General features: G+C 36.6%; 1 protein-coding gene and 1 long non-coding RNA gene across 12 annotated transcripts in view; both read left to right on the forward strand.

Annotated features, from left to right (window-relative positions):
- Positions 1–27,310, forward strand: part of LOC145509796 (uncharacterized) — an 889,905-nt gene that overhangs the window by 222,399 nt on the left and 640,196 nt on the right. For 2 of the 11 annotated variants that reach the window (XM_081499112.1, XM_081499113.1), the window contains exon 1: positions 21,035–21,376. The exons of 8 other annotated variants lie outside the window; for them this stretch is intronic. The gene's annotated coding sequence lies outside the window, so the exon portion shown is untranslated. Of the gene's footprint in view, positions 1–10,163; positions 10,599–21,034; positions 21,377–27,310 lie in introns of those variants that run through there. One more of the 11 variants, XR_014056470.1, reaches the window with a different exon arrangement.
- Positions 24,670–27,076, forward strand: LOC145511186 (uncharacterized). Its single transcript, XR_014057603.1, has 2 exons — positions 24,670–25,591; positions 25,943–27,076. It is a non-coding gene; the product is annotated as an uncharacterized LOC145511186 (long non-coding RNA).

Here is a 27,310-nt window from a genome sequence, read left to right on the forward strand (position 1 = left end):
AACCATAGCTCTGACTAGATGGACTTTTGTTGGCAAGTAATGTCTCTGGTTTTTAATATGCTATCTAGGTTGGTCATAACTTTTCTTCCAAGGAGCAAGCATCTTTTAATTTCATGGCTGCAGTCACCATCTGCAGTAATTTTGGATTCCCGAAAAATAAAATCTGTCACTGTTTCCACTGTTGCCCTATCTATTTGCCATGAAGTGATGGGACCAGATGCCGTGATCTTCTTTTTTTGAATGTTGAATTTTAAGCCAACTTTTTCACTCTCCTCATTCACTTCATTGAGGCTCTTTAGTTCTTCTTCACTTTCTGCTATAAGGGTGGTATCATCTGCATATCTGAGCTCCTTGATATTTCTCCCAGAAACCTTGATTCTAGCTTGTGCTTCATCCAGTCCAGCATTTCTAATGATTTACTCTGCATATTAGTTAAATAAGCAGGGTGACAATATACAGCCAGGACGTATTCCTTTCCTGATTTGGAACCAGTCTGTTGTTCCATGTCCAGTTCTCACTGTTGCTTCTTGACCTGCATACAGATTTCTCTAGGAGGCAGGTCAGGTGGTCTGGTACTCCCATCTCTTTCAGAATTTTCCATAGTTTGTTGTGATCCACACAGTCAAAGGCTTTGGCATAGTCAGTAAAGCATAAGTAGATGTTTTTCTGGAACTCGCTTGCTTTTTCTCTGATCCAACGGATGTTGGCAATTTGATCTCTGGTTCCTCTGCCTTTTCTAAATCCAGCTTGAACACCTGGAAGTTCACGGTTCACATACTTGTTGAAGCCTGGCTTGGAGAATTTTGAGCATTACTTTACTAGCATGTGAGATTGAGTGTAATTATGTGGTAGTTTGAGCATTCTTTGGCATTGCCTTTCTTTGGGATTGGAATGAAAACTGACCTTTTCCAGTCCTGTGGCCACAGCTGAGTTTTCCAAATGTGCTGGCAAAATAGTCATTACAAAGTATTAAGTGGAACTCTCTGTACTATACAGTAGGTTCTATTACTTCTCTGTTTTATATATAGTAGTGTGTATATGGCAATTCCAGTGTCTCAGTTTATCCCTCCTCACTCCCCCTTTGGTAACCATAATTTTTTTTTTCTATGTATGTGACACTCTTTCTGTTTTGTAAATAGGTTAATATGTATCATTTTTTTAGATTCCACATACATGTGATATCATATGATATTTGTCTTTCTCTGTCTGACTTGCTTCACTCAGTATGACAACTTCTAGGTACATTCATGTTGCTGCAAATGGTATTATTTCGTTCTTTTTTGAGTAATTATGACTCAGTAATAATACTGCATATGTGTACCACATCTTATTTATCCATTCCTCCATCAGTGGACATATAGGTTGCTTCTATGCCTTTAACAGTTTAATTTTCAATGCCAGAATATATGCACTAGGAAGCTCCAGAAAAGGAAAAACCCTACAATCCCTGATCCTATCTATTCTAATTCTTCTTATGGTCAGATCTCTTTCAATATGTTTTTTATAATGTCTATACAGTTGCAGACACATATGACACATGGCCTTTGGCAGCCCTTTGACATGGTTGTGGATATGTTGTGGCTACTTTGATATATGTATCCTTAGAACTTCTTACAGATAGTCAGACTGAAACACACCCCTCTCACCATATACTGCCCCTAACATTTCATCATCACCACCATGTATTTCAACCCTTCTGCTAGCAGTCAAAGTTTGTCTATCATAAGTGTCATTCCCTTAGGACTGACTGTGCCTTTTTTAAATGATGATGTGTGATAATGGGTTAATTTGATAGGCAAATCTCTGATAATGGCACTCTTATCAAGTGAATGTCAATTTTAGGCTAGTTGAAATGCACAGCACCTTTAGAAGGTCTTTGAAGAGTGACAGGAAAATTAGAAATCTCTGACAGACCAATCAAGGGGAGATATTTTTGTGAGTGAGTCCTTTTATAATTCTACAACTTATGCCAGCTGTGTAGAGACTGGCTCCCTACAACTCCGGGGATGCACACTGAGTCATGTAGCAGTGAACTGGCCATTGTGCCACACATAGTGTGTGTGTACACACACCTCCACACACTTGCCAGTCCTCTCTCCTCTGCAAGGAGTACAGAGAATTAACATTAATACACTTGTGTAGAAGATTCTATTCAATTTAATTTGACATTAAAATTTTAATTTGGCTTAATGAGATGATACTAAAAAATTTTTGACAACTGAAATATTTCACTGTTGTGGAATGTATAGATGTATTATTGATATGCCCATCAATGAATGTCATATTACGCAGTTATTTAAATAGTCACAAAACAGTGTCAGAGCTTGTTTGAAAAGAATCTTGAAGTTTCTTGAAAAGAATTGATAATATATATTTGTGCAAATGTGTGCACACAACACACACATATATATATTTAAAGGCCTGTATATTAAACTCTAAGACAGGAAGTCTATAAAATGATAACTGAGAAATGTTACTGTGTCTCTGAGGGTGCTTTTAATGTTCAGCCTTATATTTCTTTGAATTTTGGACAACTACTTTGTATTATTTTGAAAGTATTTGATAAACAAATGTGATGGTAATGAAAGAAATAAATCTGCATGTGCCACAACAACATGAGCCTTTGGTTTGCTGAGTGATAAAGAGGCAGACAGGCCTCCACTTGTACTTTTCCCCAACTATGAGGTGAACTATAGAGCTTCTCTGGTTGTTCAGTAGTAACAAATCCGCCTACTAGTACAGGAGATGCAAATTCTATCCCTGGGTCGGGAAGATCCCCTGGAGAAGGAAATGGCAACCCACTCCAGTATTCTTGCCTGGGAAATCCATGAACAGAGGAGCCTGGTGGGCTACAGTTGATGGGGTTGCAAAGAGTTGGATTTGACTTGGCGACTAACATTTGACTTGGGACCAACATAACAACATGGCCTTAACAAGCAAGACTCACTGCTTCTGTATACTGATTAGGGGAAGAGAAAGGATGACTGGTGCCTCCTAAAGCAGGAAAAAACCGGGATTCGTGATGAACTTCATTCAGGGCATGCAAAGCTACTCTCAGAAGTGAAGGTGCAGGAGGATAGCTTGAGTACTGCCCTAATCTGGAAGATAGCCTGCTGTGTAGAGCCAAGGCACTGCCTATATTAAATCCAATATCAGGAACTTCCTATAGCTTTATTTCCTACAGGAAGATAAAGAGCACCAAGAAATTAGAGTGGGATGGCCTCTAGGCTGAAAGGGCAATGACGCACTGATGAGAATCATCCCAGAGTCACTGAGTTAAGATCTTTTGTATTGAGATAGCTGCAGACTTGACCCTCTCTGGAAATCCCAACAACTTCTAAGTCCAAGGAGCTTTTCTTTTGTCCTTCAGCATCTCTGCCAACCCGTCTTATGAAGGCAAGTAAATAACAAAGTGCCTTTTACCTTAAATTAAAAGTATGAGAATTCTGTTTATGTCCATAGTGAAACAACAGACTGGATTTGCCCATCTATCTTAAATGACCAAATCAAGAGAGAATAATTCAAACCATGGATTGCAGAGATAGCATAGGACACTGGTCCCTAACCACATGATCTTAATCCCTAAGAGAGAGGAAACAAACAAGACAAGTACCAGTGATTGTCATGGGTTACTGTCTGGAGAGAGTTTCCATGCCACAGCACAGGACAAGGAAAACAGGTGGAGTACAGTAGTCTCTCTGAGTTGGACTGGCAGACTTCAAAATTTCTTTAAGTCAAGGAGACTACAATTTGCATGGCAGAATTTTAGAGAGGAGATTGCTGCACCAAAAAAATAAATAAATAAAAGAGAGAGAGAGATGCAAAGAGAGCAAGCTCCAGAGATCTACTCAGGGCTTCTCAACTCTTCAGCTGATACCAATCAAGTCCATGAATCTAAAGAAACCATTTGAAGCCCAGGAGAGAACTGCTAGTAAGGGCAGATAAAACAATCCACATAACTTGCAGACGGCCAGGAAGAGTTCGTGTTTTTCCAGACATGAATGAAGGAAGCTTGTAAAGCCTGGGACATCAGACAGAGGACGCAGAAGAGTGCTTGGTAGTGGGGCCAAGTTGGACCTAGACTAAAAAGCTGCTCTGGTCCCACCAAACAAAGCTTGAAATATACCCTTGATAGGATTAAACTGTTTACCAATAGTTTAACTTCACTTAAGAACAAAGCTTTGTTCTAGTACTTTTAGATGAGGTGCCAGACTTTTCAAATTTTACTTTGAGTGTTGGATATATTTATATTCCTTTAAATATTAAAAGTACTAGTCATGCAAAAAAGCAAGAAAATGCAATCTATAATGAGGAGAAAATTAATCAATAGAAAGAAATAGAAACAACACAGATGGTAGAATTATAGACAAGAAAATTGAGTTATGAAGTACTATAGATTCCATATACTCCAGAAGGTAGAGGCCAGAATGAGCATATTAGGGAGATATATGAAAGATATGAAAAAGGTACATCTCAGACTTTTAGAGATAAAAGAATACAATGTCTGAGGTGAAAAATAAAACAGGTAAGATTGATATCAGGTTAATTGCAGATTAAATATTGCAGAATAAAATATAAGTGAATATGAGGACATAATAATACATACTAACCAAACTTAAACATAGAGAAAAACAGACAAAATAGGAAACACAAGCTCTCAGATTACTTCAAGTTTTCTAGTATATGTGTAATCAACAGACAGCTGGAGTGGCTTGAGTTTGGCCAAGATATGTTAAAGTGGTTACCAAGTGCATGAAACAGCAAGTGATTAAACAGCATTTCACAGAAAAAAGAAGTGATAAATACTTCATAATTTAGAGACTTTGCTCTTCATAAGACATTGCTATGGAAATGAAAAGACAAGTCATTGACTGGGAGAAATATTTTCAAAATATATAGTTGACAAAGGACTTCTATTTAGACTATACAAAAAGCTAAATATTATATAATTTAATATTAATTAGACAGACAGCCCAATTTAATAGAGGCCAAAAGATTTGAACAGACATTTCACTAAAGAAGATACATGTATATCATATTGACATTTTACAAAATGCTCGGTTAGTAGTCCTTTATGGAAATGTAAATTAAAACTACAAATAACTACCCACACAAAGCCTCTAGAGTCACTAACACTAAAACACCAATTATTTCAAGAGTAGGCAAGGACTTAGAAGAACTGGAACTCTCATATACCATGGTGGGAAAGTAAAATGGTAAACCATTTTGGAAAGCAGTTTGCCAAGTTGTTTGGAAAACAGTTTCTTCCAAAGGAAAATATACACCTACCAAATGAGCCAGATAGTTTACTCCTAAGCATTTATCTGAAAGAAATCAAGGCTTTTGTCAACAGAAAGACTTACATAAATGATCAGAGCAGCTTTATTCATAGTAGCTAAAAATTGAAAATAACTCAAATATCCACTAAGAGATGAATAGATAAATGCTTTGCAACATATACATATAACGGAATACTGATCAATGAGAAAAAAGAGTAAACTTTTAACATAGCATCCTACTGTTTGCAACCCCATGGACTGTAGCCTATCAGGTTCTTCTGTTCAAGGGATTCTCCAGGCAAGAATGCTGGAGTGAATAGTCATTCCCTTCTCCACAGGATTTTTCCGACCCAGGGATCTAACCCAGGTCTCCTGCTTTGCAGGCAGATTCTTTACTAGGTCACCTGGGAAGCCCATTAACATACATAACAACCTAAATGAGTCTCAAAATAATTATGTTGCATGGACGAAGTCAGATGTCTACCTCCCTACAAAAATGGGCAATCAAAATTTACATAATTACATTGATATAAAATTTTAGAGAATGAACATTAATATATATGTCATAAAAGAGATCAGTGGTTTCCTGGGAGGAGGGGAAGTTATGGAAGGAGAGGAGAGATGCATAACAAAAGGGAATGAAAAGGACTGTGGCGAAAAGAGATATGTTTCTCGTCTGAAGTGTGGTGATGCTCTCACCAATGTGTACATATATCAGAACTAATCCAATTATAGTCTTTAAATATGTGCAGTTTTGTATATGTCAGTTATACCTCAATAAGGCTGTAACATTTCTGAAGATTCCAGATGAGACGTTTGTCAAATGGGGAGGGCCTCTGAGAATATGGCTACCTGAAACAAAAATGTAACTCTGGACTCTGGTTAGCCTTCACAGCGGGTTGGGGCTCCCAGACTGATAACAAAGAGATGCCTAGTGAGAGAGCTTCTTCATGAATCCTCAGGGTTTGGCTTTTTGGAGCAAGCTATTGTACTGTTTAGTTTAATAAACTCTACATCCCATCGCATTGCAATATAGATCAGTGGAAAGAGGAAGGCAGATTATATGTAGGTTAAATAGCAAGGAAGCACATTATAGCTACTAGGCACTAGCTTTGATGATTATGACTTTAGAACCTAAACATATATAATGGAAATGTGTGGGAAGTGATCTGGGACTAAAAGTTTATAAAGAATGATTTTCTAGGGCCATATATAAAAAGTCACCCCATCATTCAACATCCCAATATGCCCATATAGAGTTACACATATGCTGGTTAGCTTTAGAGTGGATTAACTACAGATATTCTGCCTAGAATAGATTAATTTTATCTAAAAGTTTCATCAAAAATTGATTTTTAAATGTCCATGTTATAATATCTGCATTATGCTGTTCTAAGAAATATGATAATGTCCCTGTACATACCTTGAAAAATATACTGAGGGGATCAGTCTTTGTAGTTTATTTGACTTTATTAGTAGAACTAAAACTTAAGGAGAGACAACTAAAATTCAGCAATTCAGACTTATATATTACTGTTTGTTGTATTATTATCTATGTTCCATGTTTTTAGAGTCTTCAGAATCCTTTATTAATTCCTCCCAAAGAGGACTGGATAAAGAACCTCCAAGAAAATGGTGGAAAAAAATAAAACTGACAATCACTTATGACAGCAAAAATTACTCTTGTTTGTGTTGCTATTAAAACTTGAGCAAAGAAATGAATAAGTGTAGAACAGTCTCCAAGCCTGTAGGGAATGTTTATAACTGCCCTAAGCATACTGTGTAATTATGAAATATGCTATGGTTTGATTTTTTCTAAGACATTATAATAGTTGCAGTATTTCATGCCTCAGGAATAACAACAAAAAAGTACTGTCTACAAATCTTAAATATTGTGGACATATTTCACCTTTGTATTAATATCATATATGTTATGCTATGGGCTGTAAATTTATGGCAACTGAAAGCAGACATTGTTGTATAAAATACCACTCATTTATGTTGATTTTACTAATTTTGATATGTGATGAAATATTTGTTTTTAATAGAGAAAAACAGAATCGGTTTGAATGAGGAAGACTCTCATTATGTAATTCCTATCTTGAAATTCTCTGTTAAATTGTATGTCATGGACCAAGAATACAAAAATTAATTATTAGTGATCATATTTTCTGGGAAAATCTATACAGTGATTCTACATAGCTGAGGTCCACACAGTGAATGCTCAAAAGATATAACCATGTATCATCATTATAAAAATGTTGACCAATTAAAGTTATCTTTATCTAACCCTTAAAAATTTTACCTAGGATTTAGGACAAAAATTTCTGAACTTTGTCATAGAAAGTCCTTAAAATGAATTAGTAATTATGTAAACATATTAGAAAGAATAATGATGAATTCATGGAAACACTGAAACTATAGCACAGTTATATTTTAAGATACAAAATGTAATGTACTCCATGGGATAAAACTCTTTTCCTGTCCAGTATGATATTGAGTCCAATATTGTCTAAATGTGCAGGTAAGCACAGGCTTGTTTTGATGCCACAAATTATATCTGGTGTCCTAATCATTTATCACTTCCTTGTATATCTTCAGGAATAATAAATGAACAAAATATTGTTCAATAGCTAATTGGACAATATTTTCACACAGAATATTGAAGAAGATTTTAATGAGGGAGAAACATGTCAACATTTCAATGGGTGATAGGTTTTGTTCAGAGCAGTTGGAAGTTATGAATTGCCAATTAGGAAAACTTTGGTAATATGGGAATCTATGTTGCTTTTCCAGGATTTATCTGAGTTTGGCAGCCATAAATTTGGAAATAGAATAATGACTTGGGGTTATTTCCTTATGCTGTCTAATATATTTTTGTAAGATTTCCCGTTTCGTGTGTTACAGATTGAAGTAACATAAAACTTATCATTCTAAAGGTGAATCTTTATCATTTTAATTAGTAAAACATTATTTTGGTTTACTGACTTTTAAAACATGTGTACAATATAAGGTGAAGAGGAAAATTAAAATTACACTTAACCAGTTAATTTGATCAATGTAGACAGCTTAAGTAGTCATTCCAGGTCTCAAAAACAGATTGTTTTTCCCCAAAGAATTGAATGATTTGTATGACAGATAGACTGTATAATTATAAAATAACTTGTTAAATTTCTGTTGTTTGAACTTAATTTCACCAGCTGTCTATTTAAAAACTAATTTTTCAGAATCAACATGGGGTAAAAAGTATTCACAGAAGAACTCACAAGCTAGTAAAATATGTAAATAATTTCTCTATGTCAATAAATAATTTTTATTAAAATTTTTACTAAATGGAGAATAAGGCTACCTGGACCTTCCATGTACATTTCTGGTTCTGTGATGGCTCTTTTTGGAAACAGTTCTCAACGTTGCAGTTAGAACCATGCATCTTTCATCCTTTTAGATTTGGAAGATATCTTATTTGATTTCTATTTAAAATCTGGCTCCAGTTTACTAAGCTTCCCTGGTAGCACAGATGGTAAAAGAATCTGCCTGCAATGCAGGAGACCTAGGTTCGATCCTTGGATTGAGAAGATCCCCTGGAAAATGGAATGGCAACCCACTCCAGTATTCTTGCCTGGAGAATTTCATAGATAGACCATGGGATTGCAAAGAGGTGGACACGGCTGAGCGACTAACACTTTCACACTTTTACCAGAAGGTAAAAATAGAAACTGTGGTGTTGGAGAAGACTCTTGAGAGTCCCTCAGACTGCAAGGAGATCCAACCAGTGCATCGTAAAGGAAATCAGTCCTGAATATTCCTTGGAAGGACTGATGTTGAAGCTGAAACTCCAATACTATGGCCACCTGATATGAAGAACTGACTCATTTGAAAAGACCCTGATGCTGGGAAAGATTGAAGGCAGGAGGAGAAGGGGATGACAGAGGATGAGATGGTTGGATGGCATCACCGATTTAATTGACATGAGTTTGAGTAAACTCCGGCAATTGGTGACGGACAGGGAGGTCTGGCGTGCTGCAGTCCATGGAATTGCAAAGAGATGGACATGACTGAGCGACTGAACTGAACTGAACTGAACTGAAAAATAGAAAGAATGAAACACTATGAGATAGAAAAGTACCTGCCATAATATTTAAAAGACAATTTATTCTGATCAGCTAAATTACCCTAATTAAAATGCATAAACTCTGACATTAAAATTTTGTTCTCCACATGGAAATTACTTTTGTCCTTGGACCTTGATCCACTTGTTACAAAAGAATATTATAAAAAGATTATAATTACCTACGATGCTTTGTCACAGTGTTCATTTTTCCTACCAAGGGAATGGTCAGTGTCATTTGAGAAGAAAAAGCTCTCTTATTGACTAATGATGCCTGCATTTTTCCTTTTTGTCGTCTTCCCCCTTGTGATGTGGCACCTCATATTTTTTATGCTTCTCTGCTATCCTGCTGTGAGAAAGAATAGTAATTATATCTAATTAGAAAAGATTAAAATGCTATGACTCACAGAAATAATGAAAGTTGATTATGTTTTATACAAGGCATAAATCCCAAACCTGCATTTTACACTTGAAATTAGCTTCTAGGCTGATCAGCAGTGTAATAACAGTGTGAAGAATGTTCATCATGGTGCTTGTTTTGCTAAATGCACTCCCCTCACTCCCCATCCCAGGTCTCAGCCTTGTCATCAGGAGACCCATCTTCCCTTAAGTTGAAGAAAGAGAGTTCAGTTTGATCTTCTTAAAAGCTTAGTTGACTTTGTAATGTTTTGATCTTATTTATTTTAGGTATGCTTATTCTTAGTAACATGTGAGTACTAAGTAACATCCATGGTTATAAAAGAACTAAACAATTCCTTTGTTTTTCCTTTGAACAGGCTCCAGGACCAAACCATTGTTTCCTGTTTTATTCAGATTTTCTAGGTTAAAAAAGATAAAATGCAATCTAGAGCTGATCGTTTCCTGTTAAACAATGAGGATCTTTTGCTATCACGGACTCAGCGTGAATGTTCATTTCAGTTCTAGTCCAGTTCACAAAAAATCTTTCCTGCACATGAGCATTGTCATTTAACATATGCAGTTTTATAGTAGAGCAGAGGGAGACATTACACACAAATAGATTTGTGCCGTAAACACATATGGGCATAAAGGATTGTTTAGAAGGAAAGAGAAAAACAAGCCAACACCAAAACTTCAAAAAGACTGAAATGCAATTCTAGAATGCAAGAAATTCTCATTTGTCTGTCCACCTGTCTGACATGAAGATCATAACTTTCTGAAATATAATGCATTAAAATGTTTTCTAAGTCCCATGATAGGATAATTCTGATAACACATTGGCATCGTGTGAACATGGCCCTGTTAATCTGAGTTAGATTCTCCCTTGGGGAGATAAGCTGCTTTTACTCCACAGGTGAGTGTACGTGAGCTGCAGCCATATTATGTGTAACTAGAGCCTGTGATCTTGGTAACTCTTAGAACAGACAAGATTAGACACTATGAGGTGTATTTATGTGATGGGACCTTTTTCCTGTGATCTCTTCTCAGTGTGCAATGAAGGAAAAAAGTTATTGAAAATTCTATTAACAACTTTGCAGTAAAAAAAAAAAGAGAGAGATTGGGAGCATGACAAAGAAATGTACAAAGTTATCTCTAGGGAGAAAACATTGGTAAATATTACTCCATTCTAAATGAAGAGAAGGAAAATATAGTACCTTCCAGAAATTGAGTTTGACTGTTTTTAAAAGTAGCAGTTCTTTTATTGTAATACTTGTAAGCTCACCTCTTCGATTGCTTCTTTTTCATGGAGGAGTTTCAGTGGAAATAAATGCATATCATAAACCAAGAGTGGCATTTCCAAATGGATCCTGTGAAGGTTGTAATATAGAAATAATACAATATTAGTTCTGTGTTCAGCACCCTGCTATGCCGTCTTATTTTTCAATGTAAGAACAATGTGAGTTGCTTTGTAAGGCATGTTCCTTAAATTTGTGCACAAAACTTATCCCATCTCATCTGCTTGAGAATATTGCACCAACAATTCACCCCCTGTCCTACATCATAAATTTCCCCTCTCTATGGGATCAATCCTATGAGTATACTAATTTGTAATTTTTGCCAACATTAAAAAAACCCTCTTTACTCACTCAATTTTCTCCACCAGTTAACATTCAATTTCTTTGCTCCCCTTTATAGCAAATTCCTCAAGCAGGCTGTCTATACACATGGTCTACAATTCTGCTCCTCCCCTTCTCCCTTTAGTTTATTCTACTCAGTTTCTCATCTCTGCCATTTCCTAAAAATTGCTTTTGTAATATCACAGAGACCATACACAGAAAAGTCCTGTAGTTAATTCTCAGTCCTCTCTTATCTGACTTATTAGAAGCATTTGACACAATGGATCATTACGCCTTGATAAACCTTCTTTACTTTTTGTTCGTCTCCTTTGCTGGTTGCAGTCTGTTTTTCCTTTGCAATTTGAGAATATCTGATACTAATATTAGAAAACAACTAGAGAAAAAAATCAAATAAGGATCACTTTCTCTGCAATTGATGGCCAGGAGTAAAAGCCCCTAAACATTTCCAATAGAGCAAATGTATTTGGTTGCCCACTTTTACACTGTCCAAACCCTATAGTCTATTTGCAACATAGTAACCACAGGGATTTTTAAGAATATAAGACAACTTATGCCACTTCTGTTCACAAACCTAAAGTGTAATTTGGTGTTACTGAAGGTAAAGCTGTATTCAGAAAAGGAAGAGGAACCAGAGATCAAATTGCCAACATCCGTTGGATCAGAGAAAAAACAAGAGAGTTCCAGAAAAACATCTACTTCTGCTTTATTTTCTATGTGAAAGCCTCTGACTGTGTGGATCACAACAAACTGTAGAAAATTCTTCAAGAGACAGGAATACCAGACCACTTTACCTGTCTCCTGAGAAATCTGTATGCAGGTCAAGAAGCAACAGTTAGAACTGGACATGGAGCAACAGACTGGTTCCAAATCAGGAAAGGAGTACATCAAGGCTGTATATTGTTACCCTGCTTATTTAACTTATATGCAGAGTACATCATGTGAAATGCCGGGCTGGATGAAGTATAAGCTGGAACCAAGATTGATGGGAGAAATATCAAGGAGCTCAGATATGCAGATGACACCACCCTTATGTCAGAATGTGAAGAGGAACTGAAGAGCCTCTTGATGACAGTGAAAGAGGAGAGTGAAAAAGTTGGCTTAAAACTCAACATTCAAAAAATTAAGATTATGGCATCTGGTCCCGTCACTTCATGGCAAATAGATGGGGAAACAATGGAAACAATGACAGATTTTATTTTCTTGGGCTCCACAATCACTGCAGATGGTGACGACAGCCATGAAATTAAAAGACACTTGTTTCTTGGGAAAAAAGCTATGACCAACCTAGACAACATATTAAAAAGCAGAGATGTTACTTTGCCAACAAAGGTCTGTCTAGTTAAAGCTATGGTTTTTCCAGTAGTCATGTATGGATGTGAGAGTTGGACCATAAAGAAAGCTGAGTGCTGAAGAATTGATGCTTTTGAAATGTGCTGTTGGAGAAGACTCTTGAGAGTCCCTTGGATTTCAAGGAAATCAGTCCTGAATATTCACTGGAAGGACCAATGCTAAGTTGAAGCGCCAATACTTTGGCCACCTGATTCGAAGAACTGACTCATTGGAAAAGGCCCTGGAAAGGCCTTGGAAAAGGCCCATTGGAAAGATTGAAGGCAGGGGGAGAAGGGGACGACAGAGAATGAGATGGTTGGATGGCATCACCGATTCTATAGACATGAGTTTAAGCAAGCTCCACGAGTTCGTGATGGACAGAGAAGCCTGGCATGCTGCAGTCCATGGGGTCGCAAAGAGTCGGACACGACTGAGCGGCTGAATTAACTGAAGGTAAAGCTGGCCTTTCAATTAGTTGTGAGGTTCTTCATCAGTTGGCCAATGAAACATGATCTTTCTGATCTGATCTGCATTTCTCTTCTCCTTTCTCACTCTACTGTTCATCACTTTCTTCAGTTCTACTGTTCATCACTTTCTTATTTCACTAAACCATAGCCTTTGCACTGGATGTACCTCTGTCTGGAATGATACTTTTTCCAGAGACTTACGCGGCTAGATCCCTCATCTTTATCAAATCACTGACTCAAAAGCTACTTTCTCAATGACATCTGTCCTGGGCACCCAGGATATTTTATTGCATTTTATTTTTAAAAAATCTTTATTATGTATTTTAGTCTGTGTTGGGTCTTTGTTGTTGAGGGCTTTCTGTAGTCATGATGTGCAGGCTCCTCATGGCAGTGGCTTCTGCTCTAGGGCATGCTGGCTTCTGCTGTGGTTCTCAGGCCCCAGAGTGCAGACTTAGTAGTTGTGGCACACAAGCTTAGTTGCTCCATGGCATGTGGAATCTTCTCTACCAGGGATTGAACCTGTGTCCTCTGCATTGCAAGGCTGATTCTTAGCTACTGTGTCATCAGGGAAAACCAACCCTATTTTAAACTGTAAGTTGGTTCTTGACTGACACTCTCAATCTCTTTCTCCTGCTGTGCTTTTTCCATTATTCTGATCAAAATATATCATTTACTTATTTTGTTTCTTGTTTATTGTCTGCTTTACCCGTTCCTCAGGGAAAGAGAGGTTTGTTGGTTTTATTACCTAAACCAGAGGGTCTCACATTTTAGTGTGAAACAGACTCACCTGGGGACTTTATTAGATCACACATTGCTGGACCCTACTACCAGAGTTTCTGATTCAAAAGTATGTTGTAGGACCCAAGAATTTGCATTCTATCAAGTTCAGAATTGATATTAACACTGCTGGTGCAGGGGCCACACTTTGAGAACTACTGAGCTAAAAAACTCCTGGCATATCCTAATAAATAGCCTAATAAATAGCTGTTAAATGAGTTAATAAAGTTATGTCTCATTTTAATTTGTATTTGTGAGTTCTGTTAGTATTGAATTCTTCCAATGTGCTAATTTTTTGTTTTTCTTCTTTTCTAAAATTTCTTGTTTTCACTATCACTTTGTTACTAAGATATTTATTGCTTTTTGTTGAGAATATTAATTTTGTCTACCACATATTTGGAAGACACATTTTCTGTTTGACTTCTATCATTTAATATTATTTATGCTTTATGATGACAAATTTAAAATTATGTCATCAAAATTATTGATGACCTTGTATAAATTTTAACTTTGTATGTTGATTTTAAAAATCTTTCTGCTTCCTAAGATTGGATACATATTTGTTGCCATTTTCTTTTACTATTATTATAATATTATAATAATTATATATACTATAGTATATATGAATTATATATTATAATGCATAATATATAATTATATATATTTATATAATTATACTATAAATATATATTTATATAATTTATATATATTCATATAATTTATATAATATATAAAATATATAACATATAAAATATACATATGTAATTATATATTATATAATAAATAGATATAATTATATAATATATATTATAATACTATATAATATATATACTGTAATATATAATAATATATACTATATAAAATAATATATAATAATACTAGTATAATACTATTATAATAGTATATAATATTATTATAATAATATTATTACTGTTATTTCCGTCTACTTTATGCTTTCTCACATTCAGTTTAACTCTTTAATCTATGTGATATTTCACATATGGTGATTTAAAAATCTATTAACTGAGCTTGCTATATATAAGCTAGTAAGTTTACATTATTATATCTTAATATCTGGTAGGGCAATTTCTTCCTTATTTAGTTTTCTAAGGAGTTTACTAATTCATTACATTTTATTTGGGGGAAGCTTCATCAAATGAAATACTGTTAAAAGTTTTACTGAAATTACATTAAAGCTATAAATTATTTGAGGAATTTATATTTCTACCATATGGAAATTAGTTTTGCTATTCAGGATCACAAAATAGTACTGAATTGTCAGGCTTTATCTGTTTTTCAGTATATTTTTTTAGTTTTCTTCATATTTAATAGGCTTTATAATTCACTGTTTAACTTAAGCCTTGTGTAGTTGTGTTAATATGATTCAGTTTTCAGTATATCTCCTAATTCATTATTATATACAGGCATCCAAGTAATTGATTTTTATGTATGTAATTTTAGTGACAGACTGCCTTATTGAATTGTCCTATTGATTTTTTCCTGTTGCACCTTCTGTGTCCAAAAAGAGTATCATAATATTTATAAATAATGATGATGTTTTATCATTCTTTTTGATTTTTAAATGCTTTATTCCTATTTTGCTTTCTTGTTCTGTTGCATTAGCTAGCAATTGCAGCAATTGTTAACATAATGCTTGTGCTAGTGGCTATCTCTTTTGAAGTTAATTATTTGCTGAAAGATACTTTTCACTTTTATGTTAACCAGTTATATGTCTATTGTTAATTTATAGAGATATTTTAAAATCAGAAATAAAACTGACATTTTGTCAGTTATACTATAAATTCATAAGTCTGTATGCTTGGGAGATATGAGAGAATGCTATGTCTCTCCCCACCTCCAAAATTCATATGTTGAGATCTTAGCCCCCAAAGGTTATGGTATTAATAGGTGAGAACTTTGAGAGGTACTTATGTCATGAGGATGGAGCCCCCATGATTGGGATTAGTGATCTCGTAAAAGAGACACCAAAGACCTCTCCATGTAAAACTTACAGTGAGAAGTATACAACTCAGAAGAAAGTCCTCACCTGACCTTACTGGCACCTTGACCTTGGACTTCCAGCCCCCAGAACTGATTGAAGTAAACTTTTTTTGTTTATAAGCCATCCAGTCTATAGTGTTTTTTGATAGCAGCCTGAACAGACTAAAACAGGAATGTTATGTACTAAAGGATCTAGCATTAGTGATAGTCTAGAAAATTATTTTCTGTATTGTTTAAAGGTGAAAATAAAAACTCATGATGGATTTATAAGTTTGTAATTGCGATTAATTTCCTTGATTAAAAAAAAAAAATGTGCCTGGAACTTCCCTGGCCATCCTGTGGTTAGGACTTCATCTTTCAGTGAAGGGGTGAAGGTTTGGTCCCTGGTCGGGGAGCTAAGATCCCATATGCCTCACGGCCAAAAAATCAAAATGAGAAATAGAAGCAATATTGTAACAAATTCAATAAACACTTGAAACATAAATGAATAAAAATTTTTAAAAAATGTGCCAAGCACACACACACATAGACACACACAATAGACAACTACAGTTTAAATTTTACAACAGTTGAAAAGGAGGGCAGAGATAACGCCATCACACTCAGGCACACCCACATCATGGGAATATTCATTTTAGAAAGATGACCATATTTTACAATGAGACCAAAAGTGCCCTGAGACATTTAGGGTTGTAAAAGCTTAGTTTGGGGCTTCCCTGGTGGCTCAGACAGTAAAGAATCTGCCTGCAATGCAGGAGACCTGGGTTTGATCTCTGAGTCAAGAAGATCCCCTGGAAGAGGGAATGATTACCCACTCCAGTATTCTTGCCTGGAGAATTCCATGGATAGAGGAACTTGGAAGGCAATAGCCCATGGGGTTGCAAAGAGTCAGACATAACTGAACGATTAACACTTTCACATTTTTTCTTTCAAGCTTAGTTTGGGGGCAAATAGTTGGCTTTAAAACTATAGATGCGTGTAAGTTTAGTAGCTTAGGCACCAAGTTGACCCAGGGAAAGTCAGTATTTTGGACCGCTCTGTGAGCCCTCAGGGTCTTTGGCTGGGAGGATTTCTTTGCCTGATGGTGTTTATTCCTTCCTGTAACCAATAGACAAACAAGGTTGGCCTGGTTGTGTTTGTTTGAAACTCTGCTGCTGTTGCTGCTGCTGCTAAGTCACTTCAGTCATGTCTGAGTCTGTGCAACCCCATAGACGGCAACCCACCAGGCTCCTCTGTCCATGGGATTTTCCAGGCAAGAGTACTGGAGTGGGTTACCATTGCCTTCTCTGGTTTGAAACTCGAGCCTTGCTCAAACACCACTGTCCATCAAAGATCAGTGGAGTACTCTATGGAGCATTGGAATGTAACATTGTTTGGATGGTGACATTTTGCCTTTTCCTCAAATTTTTTATTTCTTAAAACAGAATACAAGTATAAATCAGTCTGTGGATGGTTTTTGGACTTTTTGAAAGCACTACGAAAGTAATTACAGATTGTGTGTGTGTGTGTGTGTGTGTGTATGTGTGCATATGTTGAGGAAAACTATCATGAACAGAAAGCTCCTTGATGGAAAATTTCTCATCTCCTTCCTTTTTGTGTTCTCAATCTCCAGGACTATGCCAGGCCCCCAGAGATCCCTTAAACCAGGCATACATGATATAATGAAACAGAATGAGTGAATGAATAACTCATGGGAGGTTGTTAATGTAGCTACCAGTATAACAGCTGTTACAAATCATCAATATTGTTTTTTTCACTGTATCTTGAAAATTTTTCTAATTTATATTCTTGAGGATATATTTAAACCTACCAGAAGTATATTCATAAATATGTTTCTGCGAGTCCCTTGCCTCTAGTTAGTTCTTCTCTCTATATTCTCTGGTAAATAGTAAACAAAACAATTATTTACCTGTATTAAACTATTGATGCCTAACTAGTTCTACTAATGTGATTTGCTCAAACTTTTACTATAAAGGTGAATGAATGAGTATAATACAACAAAATTTTCCATGACATTTTGAAGTTCCTTTGATATTGAATTTTCTCCATTTTTGGTAAAGACTGCTTTACTTATGTTAAGAATTCTGTAATAGTTTATTCTCAATTGCAGACAATTATTACTTAAATTTTTTTTTACCTTCAGGTATAAATGAATCTCTTAAGCTGGCAAATAAATAATCTAAAGGTCCTATATGAATATTTAAGTAACTTTTGCTTCCTTAGTCTCTTTTCGTGCCATTTAGTTTCTTTCACAAACATCTAATTTGCCTTCATTTGAACTAAGCAGGCAGCATGGTTTTTGGTACAAACTTTGGTTTTAATTTTTCCATCTTCATCTTTACAACTCTAGAGTATTGCTTCACTGCATTGCAGGTTTTAAACATGACTCTTACTGTAGCCAGATTGTCATATCATGCTGTCCAGTTCTAGAATTCTGTGATTAAAAAAAATGCTAATTGTGTTCTGGCTACTAAGTAGTAAGTAATAGTAAGTAGGCAAAAGAGAACCCTAAATTTTACATAATATCACTTTTAGCTCTCATCATATTTACCACAGAATGCTGATAAGTTGATATATTTACCCTACCTGTAGGTATTAATGAATACTTACAAGTATGTACTCTCATTTAGCTAAAATGTTGATAAGTTGATGACAGTTCAGAAATAGGTCATTGCTGCTGGGAGAGAAAGCTTTTTTTTTTTTTTTAAAGAAATTCTCTAAGAAACACTTTTACCTCAAACCCATTATTGAATGGGCACAGCTGCAAAACCTCAGCACTCACAAGGGGCTTTGCTCATTACTCCATTTCTCAGATGTCACTCACAGAGCTCCCCACACAGAGAATGCACTGTAATGACTCTTGCCTTCCTGAAATAAGTACTTTGTGCAAACAGTGGAGCAGGTGTACTTAGGCCAATGAGATGACAAAATACAAGGTAGGTCCCTTGTTCAAGGATGGGCTGATTTGCACACAGGGAATTGATGCCACGTAGGAGTGCACACCGGTTGAGCTCATCCAGTTGTTGTTTCTCCTTGAAAAGATTCAGAAAAATTGGTGGAAAGGATGAGGGCTTTGTAAGAGCTCTTGGACAGAGTGTCCTCACACTTAAGTACTGGGCAGAGCAAGTGGAAGCCACAACATCTGCTCCTGCAAACCATGCTCTAGTTTTGTTTTGTTAATTGGCCCTGTAGAGAAAATGTAGTTTGTTCAGAATGAATGCTATCATTGCTTCGTAAACTATTGCAGTAGCCTCCTCTGTTTCCACTCTCACGTCTGTGATCCTTTCCCCACATACATAGTAGACCTGCTATTCTTTTTCATTTTTTAAATCTGTCTGATCATTGTCACTGTTAACCATAGAATTTTAAATTGCTATCTTAGCCCTAAGGCCCTGCAGAGTCTGCCTCCTTCTGATTTCTCTGACTTCATCTTATACAACTCTGAGCCCTGCTCACTGTCATCTAGATACCTTGGCCTCCTATATTTTCCTGCAAGAATTCAAACTTGTTTCTGCCTCAGTCTTGTTTTTCCTATTCCTGAAGTAAGCTACCTTCCCCCGAATACCCCTCAAAAGTTCTTTGCTTTGGTGATTCCTCATAATTCAAACCTCAGCTCAAACTTCTCTTAGATATGCCTTTAAATTAGCATATCTTGTTCTATTCTACTCATTTTGATCTACTCATTTTAAATTTGCATATCTTCTTCACCATTATAATACTTTTATTTTCTCCATATCCCTTACAGGTAACAGAAATTACAGTTTTATTTATTGTTCTCTCTTTGTTTTTAGGTTTCTCTAACAAGAATGTATACTCTGTGTGAGCAGAGTACATGTCTGTGGTTCAGGATGGTACCCTAGCATTGAGGACAGTGCCTGACATACAGAGGCACTCAATAGATGTTTGCTAAATATGTAACTGAGTAACTCAATTGTGGATAAATAAATGTAGTGACTTTCAGTAACCACATTCTGTGAGTAGTACAGAATTTTCCCCATGCCAGTCAACAACTCTGGTATGCCCAAGATACCATTCGTTTAAAACAGCCCAAAGTTGTTTCTTGGTTTTTATTTGGAAAAATTTATAGAAAACCAAAATGAATGATTCATTTATTTATTATTCAAAATAAACTCAAAATTCAATGCCAAAAGGAATACAGAGATCCTACCTTTTGTCTCCATAGATAATTATTAACGGTTCTTAGAAACGTCTCGAAGAATAGTAGCATTGCAGACCAAAGGTCAGTGTGGGCAGTAGTTCCAGGCAGATAATGCAGGAAGAGGAGAGACAAAAAAGTGCAGTTTGGAGATTTCAGGAATCCGAAAAATGCTGTGGAGTGATGGTGAGTTTGGAAAGGTGGAGAGAAAGTAATTTGAAGAGACTGTTAGGACCAATCACAAGCTTGGCATCTAATTTCATAAGAAATACCAAGGCTACAGAACCGTGGTGGCCAAAGCAGCGTTAGGCAGAGCAGAGGTGGAAGTGAGGAGGAGAAGATGTACAGAGCGTGGGTGAGACTTGGTAGAGCATTACAGAGTAGTTCTCTGAACAGCTGAGGGGGTCAGTGCTGGACTGGGCAAAGTACACCATATAGGTTTGTTGAAAGAGGTCATGCAGAGGACATGTCAGCCGTTGACCAGAGAGCTGGATCTCTTCCTCTGTCCTTGGACTGTCTGTTCTGCTATCCCCATGCTCGCAGCCATTTCAAGGATGCAGACTTGAAAGAACAATATGTTGTTGAGGCCATCTGAATGTTATATGAGAACGAACCCTGGTAAGGCCCCATATAAACTGTAAAGATTCTGGCAAGTAGGTTTTAAAGCATGGGTTAAACCATTTCACCTGCCTTCACTAATCAAGGTTGTCTTAAGACTTGCATGTCCTCCAATCAGCATGTCACTTGAACAATAAGATGTTTGCCTGAGTTATTTTCCAAGAACTTGGAGTCAGCTGTGTCTAGTTTCACCTGAGCCGGTTTAGCCTAAATAGGACCACAAACACTTCAACTGAGCATGCGTGAAAGTCTTCCACGCTCTTGATTTCAGAGGGCTGCAAACCACTTCAGAACGTGTGGCTGCCTGGAGCCTAGTTAAACCCGCGCAGAAAGACACTGAGCGCACTTTTTCTCAAGTCACCTTTTCCCTTTCCTGAGGGCCTCACACCGCGCTACTTCTCTCCTCTTTAGCCTTGCCTTCAGGGAGGTGGGTTCGAGATTTGTTCTCCCATTTCTTCCCTTGCCTGTTTTGCGAATGAACCCTGTCTTTGCGGCACACCTCTACATCGCAGCGTTTTAGCTCGCGAGACGTCAAGCAAGAGGACCCTGGTTTAGTCGCTGGTTCAGAGATCTCCTTAGCTTTTGGCTGCACAAAGAAGAACCTGGTAAGTTCCCTTGCTTATGAAAATGACCACCATTAACCAACCTGGAGTGGGCTGCCCCTTCCTATGATCTCTACTTGCCCTCCAAGGCAGGATTCAGGAGTTTCAGGGGTATTTCTACTGGTGGTGTGACTTTGGTCAAACAGTTTAACCCATGTGAGCTCTAGTTTCTTGGGAAAGGCTGCCTAAAACTGGTTCCAGGTATCACTGTTTTGACATTTTTAGAGGTTGTGATAGAGAAATACCTAGGATATGAGTCATATGTTATATTGCTATTTTAAATCACTCATGATAGCTGTGTAAAGAAAATATTGACATTGCTTGCTAGAGTTGTGTTGTGAATGGGCTGTGGAGGAAATTGGCTGAGATGTTAGAGTAGCCACTTGCAGAAAAACTGAGATGAAGGTATACAGTGACTGCACAAGCAGAAGGGTGGTTGGGGTTATCCACAGTAGCAGGGGAAATTTTGGCCCCCTGTGCGTAATTAATGTAATTAAAAACCCTATTCCTGCCTGGTAACTCAAGTATTTCTTGAGTCCTGGTGGACATCTGTGGAAGATGTTCTGTTCTTGAAAGAGTGGAAAGCGTGTAGTGGCTGCTATACTCTGGCGGCATCACAAAGCCCTTTAATTTTGCTTCCTTACATGAAATATTGGATGAACAACTGCTGTTTTTTATGGGGCATTTAGAAATGCCAGATGCTCTTCTCAGAATGTATGAATTCATTTGCCCTCACAAGAATTTTATGACATAGTTATTATTTACTACTCCATTTTGCAGGTGAGAAAACTGATCTGTGAAGAGATTAAATAGCTCATGTGAGGTTACATATTGCACATTTGCTAAGAGCTGGAATTCATTCTCAAGCATTATAGTTTGGGTAGGCTGCTTGACCATTCTGTGTTAAGACCACCCTATTTTAGTACATTTAGAAGATTTTAAGAGGTACCAGAAACATTTGGGGACTTGATTAAAATACAGATAAATGGGCCCCAACCTAAAGGAAATATTTTTTCCCCAGTATCTGCAGGTGTTCTTGGTTTTCAGGGGATTTTAATGAATATCCAATTTAAGGACCATTGCTTTTGTCTGTGGGAGAAGGCAATGGCACCCCATTCCAGTACTCTTGCCTGGAAAATCCCATGGACGGAGGAGCCTGGTAGGCTACAGTCCATGGGGTCGCTGAGAGTCGGACACGACTGAGCGACTTCACTTTCACTTTTCCCTTTCATGCACTGGAGAAGGAAATGGCAACCCACTCCAGTATTCTTGCCTGGAGAATCCCAGGGACGGGGGAGCGTGGTGGGCTGCCGTCTATGGGGTCGCACAGAGTCGGACACGACTGAAGCGACTTAGCAGCAGCAGCAGCAGCTTTTGTCTGTGAGTCAAATTGCCTTGAAATAAAACATATTCCTTTCCATAAAATAGTAATGATAATGAAGTTTAGTCAGGACTGGATTGAGAAACTAATGGGAGAACTTATATGAAAACACTTGGAAAATCACTGACTTTCAGATTGCCCAGAAACACCTAAGCGGTTAATTATAATGAAATCCCTGGTCCTCACCTGTAACTACCTGATAAATGGTATCGTTTGATAAAGAAAGCAGTGCAATTGTGTGGCACACAGTGACTGAGCAAGAATGATCTTAGTGAAAATGTCTTGTGTACAGTTTATACTTTGTAGTACATTGAATATCACCTAAATTTTGGGGGGCACAATTTCTCCTCAGAAAAGTGCAGGTGGAAATTCTTTTGCAGCTCTCCATAAAGGTCAAAGGAGAGGGCACCTCTGTGATGCTTGAGGGTGTGCATCACACATTAGTTGCTTTCCTTTAGAAGTGAGAAGAAATCCCCTATGACTTTAAAGTCCAGAGCATTTGTTTTCAATGATAAAATATGCATTAATTTTTATTCTTCCGCTGTTATAATATTCAGTCATTATAATCTTACAAAAGAAATTTTCTTGTATTGACTTTAATGGTTATCTCTCAAACTGCCAGATGGTTCCATCAACAACTTAAGAAATTTATGAAATTAATCCCTTCTAAACTTCACATTTAATTCTGTTTCAGTGGCTTCAAACCACAGCTTTCATTTGAATTCTGAGAAAATTGGAGAATGATTTTCCTCATAAACTCCAAAATGCTGTTTTGCCCGCTTCCTTTGAGCAATGCCTGATATAACTACAAAGGGATAAACAAGTCTGGCACACAATTTTGCATTAGGCTCCAAGAGGTTTCATTTTTCTTCATAATCCTAATGAGACAAACTTGAGACTAGCAGTGAGTTGGGTGGGGCGAGTGGGACTTTTCTATTAGGTATTGCATTTGTTTCTTTCTTTTCTCTTGTATTTCAGTTGGATTCATCAATTAAGAATTAATTAGAGGTTAGGAAAATTCACATTTCCCCGGGGCCAGCCATCCCACCATGGCTTCATCACAAAAGTCATTTTGGTTTCACCTCAATTAGCTCAAGGAATTGAAGTCTGCACTCCAGTGGCCCGGAGATACACTCAGGTCTAAGGTAGACCCAGGGCCCTTGCCATTCTGACTCCTGCAGGTCCTCAGCATGGAAGGATTTTTCGTCATGAATCATTACTTGAGTTTTCCTAAAGGGGCTCATTCCTTTCTTTAAAATATATTTTAAATAAATGGCTCATAGTCACCATCAGCTTCTGTGTTTCCTTAGGAGAAATATTGCTTCTTATTCTGGACTTGGAGAATATAGACTGAATTCCATTTTTAACTGTATGACTTATTACCTATGAAACCTTGTCAGGCAGCCTCCCTTCTTTCAACTGGTATACACCATATAATTCAGTGTTTTCTTAAGAATTAAAATTTGTCACAGGCAGAACAAATGTTAATTTTTAACTTGATATTTGGAATCTGAGAATCCTTACTGAAGAGTGGCAAGTTAACTGAGAAATGACTTATGAACGAATTCTGGGTGGTACTTCAGTTGAAATGTAAACCAAATCAATCACTAGGGATGAATGGTAATTGTAGAGCACTGAGTAATTGATCAGTTACTGAAAAGAATTGTGGGTATGAGGCACAATTATAAAACCAGTGCTTAGTGGATTGACCATTTATTTACATTGTCTTCCCACCACATTCCCTGCAGTGGCTCTTCTAAATCTTCTCATTCAAGCCCATTCCCTCCTGCCTTTTTCTGAACAGTCACTGCAGTGTTCAATCAATGGGCCTAATGACTGCCATACAACGCATAAGCATCCTGCTTTCATGGATCATTTTTAAGGCCTCTTATCTTCTGTCTCTTCATCAGTTCATCATTTGCTCCTTTTTCAAATATTTTCTTTGTGAAGAAATCTTTGAACTCTAGATTTGCTGTTCCTCCAATCAAGTGAATCCCTTCCCTAAATTATTATAAATCGCTTCTAATATTCTTTTACAAGACTTGACTTAACCTGTTCTCATGTTATAGAAATTGACATTTTTGTTGACTAAGTATACTGTTTTAGACTTTATATATCTTTGATAGGATCTGGGTCTAAGTTATCTTTTTGTAGTGCCCTACCCACATTAAATGCTTTGTTTGTTGAAACTATTCTCAATGAGGGACTTGACTTTACACAGTCTGTTGTAGGTGTTCATTAAAGTTGATGGTTAAATCAAGGGCACTTTGAATCAGTTTTAAAAATCAAGGCTATAAGTAGAGCAATGAGAAAAGCAGAGTTCTTTGCTATAAAATATTTGTTTCTTTGCAGTTTACTCTCATAATGTGCAATGCATTAATGTGACCAGGAAGCTGCAAGAGGAAATAAGTATAGTAGGTCTAGTGAGCTTTCTTTTACCAAAATGCCTCAAAGATACCACGAAATATGCAAGTGCTGATATGGATTGGCTAAGTGTTTACTGTTTCCACTCTAAGTCCTGTCCTTAACAATGTTCTGGTTTCCCAACTAATCTTAACACTCTATTGTCAGCATTCTTCATGGAAGGAATGGAGAAATTTGGAGAAAGAAGTGAAATTCAACATGACACTTGATTCACTGTCCTCTGCAACATGGGCCTGGATATTTTCTCATTCTATACTGATTTCCACCTTATTGCTTCTTTTTTTCTGGCCGTGGCTAACTCCCAAGAAAGAAATAGGACATATTTTATCATCTATGATATATACATAATCTATGTATAGTAATAAGCATATTTCAGGCCCTGTTGAATGTCTTTAAAATTGAGGAAATACCAGGTTATAGTAAACTTTCATAATCACCTAACATCTTTTGTGCAGTAAAGCAGGAATAAAGTAAGCAGATGAAGCTCTTAGAACTATAAAGGAATATACTAATGGAATGAACTGTGAGCTGTGTCATAATGGAAGATGGATAGTCAAATCAGATGCTTATTTTTTTTTAATGAAAGATAAAAAGATTTGGACAAAAGGATCAATCGAAAGTGGCAAGAGTAGAGATGCCTCTGTAAGAACAGGGAGTCTAATTTAGCAATGATGAGACAGAATTCAGTAGCTAGAATGGGAACTGATTCAGAAGACATCTCTTTTTATTTGAAGGAAGGTGGGCCAGTTATCTGAAAGGAAAAGCCATTTTTTCCTAACGTAGAATAGTGTATTAAATGATTGGCCTAAGATTGTTGTGTGTCTCTGTCTCTGTTCCCTTCCCTCTTCCTCAACAACATATTGACCCTTCCTGTGAGAAACTTGTGAAAACTGTCTCACCACTGTTAAAACAGTCAACCAAATGACTCCAGTGTGTGAAGAGCATCCTTAGGTATGAGTGGCAGAACCTTCAGTAAACTACTCATCCCTTCTTTTACCTTTGGTTCTCCATAAAACCCCTTATGGCTGGGAGGATTTGGGGAATGGCTTGTTCAGTCAAAGAACCAGTTATTCAGTTAACCCGGGTAATTGTCATCTTATCAGTATTTAGTGATAATAATAATTATATTTACTAAGGAGTAGTTCTTTTTCAGTAATTTATAAAGTAGAGGCTTGTAGCCCATTTCTTTTCACGTCTGTTTTGTGTTCCTTCAAACTTGGCTTCTCCATTCATTATCTTAAACTTAGAAGTAATTTAGCCAGTACAATGAATCTAATTTTGACATGCAAACCAGTCTGAATTCTGAAACATGAGCTGAGTGATTTAGATGGAACAGAAAGGAGAATTTTATTTTATGTTTTTAGTGAAAAAACTTCTGCAACTATCATACCCACCATTGAATGGCTCCCTATTCAGCAGGTTATAAACAAACATTACTTTAACTAGAAGATTACCATGATTTCCAGTTACAAATTGGAGTCATAAATTTGCATACTTGTCTTGCAAGTATTTTTTTTTTTTTTTCAGTTTGTATTCTGAACAGTTAGCCATTCCTCAAGAGTTTGGTTCTTTGAACAACTGTGTAATACAATGTCCCCTTCCTCTTCAAAGGAAAAAAAAAAACTAAACAGAATTGATTTAATGGTGAGTGACTGACTCTTTTTTACTAGTAAAAAATGAAAGGTTCTGAAAATATATCTCCTCTATCTTTTGCTTATTTCCAAAAAGATGTACCTGACATCTACATATGCTATTGTGTGTTGGCAAAGGTGATTTATGTATAAACCAGAAGAAAAGCTGTCAGAAATTGCTGTCATAGTGTTCTTGTTCTAAATAGTTTAAGTTGACAGTGTCTCATAAGATCCATAACTGGACATACAACTGTTAATCAAAAGAAAGAATTTACTGGACTCTGATCATCCTGTAGTGAAATAAAAAAAAAAAAAAAGATTTAAAAATCTCTCTTTTGTTTTCATGTGTTTATTCAGCTTGTAGTGAAAGAATGGGAAGAGAGATTGCTTGTTAGTACACTGTGCATGAAAAGTCAATTTTTCTTTTGCAGGCAAATGGGAAGTAACTCAGTTTGTGTCACTTCACTTAGAGTGAGAAAACTATTAAAACAACACTGTCGA

Source organism: Giraffa tippelskirchi, chromosome 6 (assembly GCF_054371585.1).
Source record: "Giraffa tippelskirchi isolate mGirTip1 chromosome 6, T2T-mGirTip1v1.2.pri, whole genome shotgun sequence".
Taxonomy (NCBI): domain Eukaryota; kingdom Metazoa; phylum Chordata; class Mammalia; order Artiodactyla; family Giraffidae; genus Giraffa; species Giraffa tippelskirchi.